This window comes from Pelecanus crispus, chromosome 5 (genome assembly GCF_030463565.1).
Source record: "Pelecanus crispus isolate bPelCri1 chromosome 5, bPelCri1.pri, whole genome shotgun sequence".
Taxonomy (NCBI): domain Eukaryota; kingdom Metazoa; phylum Chordata; class Aves; order Pelecaniformes; family Pelecanidae; genus Pelecanus; species Pelecanus crispus.
In genome coordinates, this window is record NC_134647.1 from 11,389,546 (window position 1) to 11,395,724 (window position 6,179).

Below are 6,179 nucleotides of genomic sequence, written 5' to 3' on the forward strand. Positions count from 1 at the left end.
CTGCCCTGTAGGACACGTGACAATGTCACCAAAACTGGCTCCCTCACAGCCCTCCTGAAGTTCTCTGTAATGGGGCATTGCTCTTCTGGTTTCTTTTTTGTCCTTTTGGGGCAAGAGGGACAAGCTCTGCAGGGGCTTTAGGTGGGCATTGTGGCTGGGCAGACCGTGCGGAGACCAGGGTGGGTGTGTTTTGTTTGTCAGGGTTTCCCGCTGGGCCAATGGGAAATCTCCTCATCCTGTAGCTGCAAGTCTCCTGTAGCATTTTTTCTGGGAGGAGAAAGCTCTAGATCCTCCTGACCAGACCAAATCCTTTACATCCCCTGATTAACAGTGGGACCGGGAGGAGAAGCAGCCCAAGGTTGCCTCAGAAGGGGCTGATGAGGGCAGCTCTAATCTGTCACAGCTGATGGAAAACCAAAGAGACTTGGCCAAATTATATTAAGGCTCCTCTTTCTCCTGCTGATGCCTGAGTCAAGATACCTGCATTTGCTGCAGCTTTCAAGTTCCCTATGCTGTCTGATGTAAAAGGAGAGAAGACCTCAGCAGGAGACCTCGGAGGTTGGGTTGCCCCACGTGTGTTCTCCCTGCCCAACATACAGCACTCCATTGCCCACAGATAAAAATGTCATTCCTTTTCATACAAAGAGTATTTCAGGGTCTGTGTTTTAATGTTTGTTTTGTATCAGCTGGTAAAACTGCTTGTATCTCTGTTTTAGGGCAAATGTTTCTACATGTTTCATCTCTGTAGCTTGTCTGATAGCTGTTGAGCAAGTTTTTCATTTCCTGTGCAGCAAGTTTGACACAATTTTTCACCTGAAACAAAAGCATCATAGCACAAAGGCTGAGAAGGCTGTGTAGGCGAGCCATGAGTAAACAGCTTTGTGTTTGAAAGCCAAGAGTCTTAAGTCCTGCCTGTCTGAGCGTACGTTGACACTTTCTGAATGTGCTCCTGTGGACTCACTTGGCTTCATGAGGACAGTCTCCATTCCTTCTCAGATTTCCATAGCTTGTTAAGATAACGCTCCTAAGCCTATTTTGCAATGTGCGGTTTCAGACCAGGCTTGCTCTGGACAGTGCCAGTTGTGCTTTTGCACATGAATCTGCCCGTCTTTCTGGTGAGAGAACGCACGGAGCTGTGCTACCCAGCAAACTCCTGAAGCTCTTGCAATGTTCAGGGCTCTGTTGGGGTTTATTGACCCTTGATCAAGGACAAGGACTTATGCCCTTAACCTGCCTCTGGAAAACTGCACTGTGACTGTGTCTCTCCTTTGTGAAGGTGCTTTTGATTTGCTGAACTGCTTTGTTGAAGATGTGTTAGTGTTGAAGACGTGTTAGTGGGCTGAACTTGCAGATGCTTGTGCGAACAGTGCTGTTGGCTTTGGCAGAGCTGCTTCCCCAGAGAGAGTCTGCAAGGTTCAGTCCCAAATTGTTGCACTGTGATGTTACCAGGTGGTAGAGTGCCTTAACTGACCAATGAATTGGTTGTGGTACATAGGGGTGCCCATGCCAGGCAGGACAGTTCCCCTACACAAGGTCAGGGGTGTCCATGGCTTGTCTAGAAACATGGGTGTAACTTCAGGGTGCCTTCTTGGTGACATCCAAAACTGGAAATCAATTCTGCATGTACTCCCTTCTGTGGTAGCGGGAGGCTGTGCCCCCAGCCCCTTCCCTGGGGGAAGGCAGCATAGCCAGACTGAGTCCCAGGCTGGTGCTTCCCACTCGGGTTGGTGGGAGGCAGCGGACAATTGGCCACTGAGTTCACCCAAGAACTGGTGCAATTGTGAATGATTTTTAGGATGCCCTCTGGTACCTGAAGAAGAGGCCTTTTGTTGGGGGTAGGGAACCCTCTGGGGAAAATAGTAACTTTTTTCCAACTGGCTTTGTATAGTACTGCTTGACTTACTAATGCTGGGAGAAGATGTGTGTTGATGGCTAAATACTACAAAACAGGGTTGATTGTCGCTGAGACATCCCTATATACAGCAACCGGTGCAGCAATGGGTAACTGTTCATTTTCTGAAGCAATAAATGTTTTTGAAATAAGATAACTGTAATTGTCTTTTTATATTTGGATACTAGGGTGCAGATTTAATGGGATGAGCGGCGTTTATGTAACCTCCCAGGCGCCAATTCTGCGTGTTTACCCAGCTAGACCAATGAAGAAACCATTGCTTGGCGCTTTGCCGAGCTCCAACCAAGGAAGCCGAGGCTGTGTAGCTGCTGCACACTCCCCTCTCCTTTCCCCTCCGACGTATCCACACCAACCCAAGCAGCCAGCACTGCTTTCTTGTCTTGCAAAACAAGAGGGGCAGTCAGCTGTGCTGCTTCATGGGAATTAGAGATAACCTTGTAGGCTCTTAATGATTTCCTGCTGCTCCATGGGCTCTGTTTACCAGCTAAAGAGCTCTTTCCTGTGTCCTTCACCTCCCTTTTCCCACACCGCACCCTGTGTCTGAAGCATCCTTGCTCTTTTCCCCAGCTTTGCTTATTTGGCCTGCAGAAGTGATATCTGAGCACAAATGTATTTACACAGTTTTTTCCCCAACCTCACTGTACTAACAGGTGTAGTTAAATGTCAGGAAAACAGATTTCCAGCTTCACCACTGAATTAGTTTATGTAATCTCAAGTAAGTTAATTAGCACCTGATGTTCTCTTTCTGGTGGGAGAGGCCATTGGCCTGTCTCAGATGGTTTAATATCTCTTAAAATCAGGATAATGAACATCACCTCTTGTTAATGAGCTGTTTAGACTTGCTCAGTTACTAATTTTAATTGGAAACTTGTGCAGAAACCATTGCTTGTGGATAAAAATAAGGAAATGATGGTACAGGGCATGCTAACTAGGGAGATACCCCAGACTGTTACCAGTATTTTGATTTTAAGTCTGTGGTACCTTCATCAGCTGTGCTTGGAGGGGCACCTGGTTTGGGGGTTGAGCTTTGCTTGCTTCTGTGAGTCGGGGGAAGGTGATTACAGGAAGATGACTGTCCTCACCTGCCTTCTCTTTCCCTCTGCTGGGGCCTGTTTCTTCTAAACCTTCCACCTTGGCTTGTACATGTAAGAAGGGCCTCTCTGAGTGAAAGGAAGGTCTGCCCCGGGGGGTGTCCTGGAAGGGGTGTTGGCTGGATTCCTGGGGCGCCTCACCTTCACTTGGATCCAACCCCTCTGAATTGGTACCACCCCTTCTGAAATAGTTCATCTCAGCTCCCCCCCACCCCCGATGCCCAGTGAGGCATTGCACAATGTAATTATTCACTGCACAATACTGCTGTTTGATTCTGACAGTTTTGCTGGGAACTTCCTTGTTGCTGTGTTGGGAGAGAAAATCCATTAATGGCTTCCACTTAAATTCAGCCATAGGTCTTAGGCTGCTGGAGCTGCTGCCTGCACCGCTGGCTGGCAGAGCTGCAACTGGCTTCTCAGGGGACCTGGAGTGAATAGCCAGAGGCTGTCACCAGTATCCCAGAACAACGATAACTACTTGTCTGAAAGATGGTACTCGAGTCCTATCTACTGATAACAAATGCCTGCTTTATACTGAATGCTGAGGAACAAGTCTAGAGAAAGGAAAGTCGGTGAGCTCTGAATACGGAGTTTGTGTTCAGCCTGTGCCAGTTGTTTCAGGCCACTGACGCTGGAGTCTGCGTGCCTTGCACCCATTCATCTCCCATTTTTTGCATTGCTCACTAAGATTTACTTCCCTGTTCCTCTTCATCTGTTTATAAACATGTCTGCGTTCCCGGAGCCAAGTAGCTCATTTCTTCAGTATTCTTCCGTGCAGTTAATCAAGAGAGATCCCCAGCAGGGAAGGGTGCATTTGCATCACCTGTGCAGAAGATGGGTGAGGTGAGAACCCATCCCACTATGGTGGTGCTCAGCAGCAGCTTTCTACATCCAGCTCCCAGCACCGTAATGCCTGGGCTGCCTGCTTCTGGCACCTGCCTGAGTGGGCTTGCTCTTCCCAAAGAGCTGAAGACTCTGCCAGCTGACTTTCGAGGCTTTTTACAGAGCCTCAGCTCTTCATACAAACCAGGCCAGTGCTTGATGCCTAAAGCAAACATGTAATACAGAATCTGGGAATACTTCCTTTTTTTGGTTATTTCAAGCAAGTCAAATAAAACCAAAATGGCCATGGAAAACAATAACTTTTGCTAGAACTTTTCTTTAAATACAAAAACCAGCAGTGTTTTATTTCAGGGCATGTGGTTCACCCCTGTTTCACCAGGACTCCTGTATAAATAGGTACCATGCTCAGCCTGGGCTCCACCTGACTTTGTGTCATCAGTGCTGGTCCTAACTATGCACTGCAGGGCTGAGCTCTTACACTGGCGTGTGGGAGAGCCAATAATTGCATCAGATCTAATTAATTACATGTTATGGTATCTCTGAATCTATATTTCTCCATTTATGCTGGAAGAAAGCAACTGCATTTAAAACAAACATCTGCTTTGGCCTGACTGGTAAGTATTTAATTCTCAGACAGGGAACGTACAAGTTGCTTCACTCTTCTTGGTCTTATTTGTAGGCCAGAGAGAAAATTAGGCTAATGGTTGTATCTTTTTGGAAGTATCTGACTTGCTAAATATGCTGGGACAGAATGAACCCCCAAGAAGGTTGGAGGCTCTGCTTGGCTTGGGTAAGTCAGCAGGAAGTGAGATCTTTCACCCAAACGTGCATGGAGGGGCTTTCACTTCTCTCCCAGTCATGGGACTGATCCCGCTTCTGTTCTTCCTTCCACTTGCTTTGGCTGAGTTTTAAAGGACGAAGTCACCTCAAAACCTTACCATTTCAAAAAACATAAGTTTAAAATTAGTTCCTGGAAACCCTTGACAGTTCACTGCTTTGTATTTGATTTTTTTCCTGGTTTTAAAGGGGTTCAACTCTCCCTCCACTGGGTGACCTGCATTAGCAGGCAAAGCTGACCGGGCAGGGGAGGCCGGAGTGAACCTTCTGCCGAGGTGCCCTTCCTCGCCTGGCTGCCGTCAGTGGTGCTGCTGCCTGCAGTGCCTGCTTCACTGGGGGGATACAGGCTGTGCCCTCTAACTGTCGGCACTGGCAGAGAAAAAAAGACATTTTTCCTGAATCTCGGGGTTTGAAACAGTGCTAATAGCACTCGAAAACCTGCTTCTGCACAGGTAATTTAACTTTGAAAGCATCCTTTGAATTTCTCTGCGTGTTTGTCTTCTGGTAAAATGGCAGAAGTCTACCATGAGGGTTTGGTGTGAATAAAAGCTCGTTAGGGCAGTTTTGTCAGAGTGGTCGGGAATGCCGCTTGGTCAGCATTTGACATACCACGCGCATTTTGCCAGTGTCTTGTAGATGACCAGGAGGAGGGAGACGTGTGATAAATGCCACTTGTTTTCTGTTCAGTCATCTTTGCTCTTGAAGAAAACCGGGCAAGAATTGCCCCAACTAGGGAAATGCAGATACAAAATCAAGTAGGAGGCTTGACTGCATTTGTTGGATGACTTCTTTATCCCTTTCCAACTCAAACCAGGGAAATTTGCTTAACAATTTTATCCTTAAGAACATAAAGGTGTAATAGAAGCTTGAATACCTTGTGACAGCATATTACAGTGCACAGTCTTTCAGATTTCAGCATGCTGAGTGATCATAGACTGTAAAGAGATTTTTGCCAGCCACTGGGGTGGTGTTTTTCATAAGATACCTTGTACTGTCCAGTTCAATTGAGTTTTAAATGTCCCAAGGGCTTTCACTGCTTCCCTTCAAAGACTAGCAGGACAAGTCTCAGAGGTACAGACACAATAGGAAAGAGACATCTTACTAAAGTTTTCTTGCTTACCCTTGGAATATGCTATAACAGCTTTTTCTACCATTTCAAAAAACATACAAAAATCCAAACTGGACCGCTGTTATTTCCAAGATCTCCACTGTTAGAAGAGACAAAGAAAACTCTCTGAACCTGCCACCATCCCTGGAGCATACCTGAGCAATGGATATGCAGCTGGGTAGGAAGCATTAGCTCAGCCATGCTTTACGTGCTTAGTATCCATCACCACAACAGAAAGAGTTTGAATCTTGGTAAACTTTAGGGATGAATTAATTTTGCATTTTGAATCCATGAGCTGTGTTAAAGGATGGCACAGAACCTTCACTGCACAAAACTGAATGTCTTCCCAGCTTCCACAGCTGAAGAAATAGGAAACATCTAAAACTCA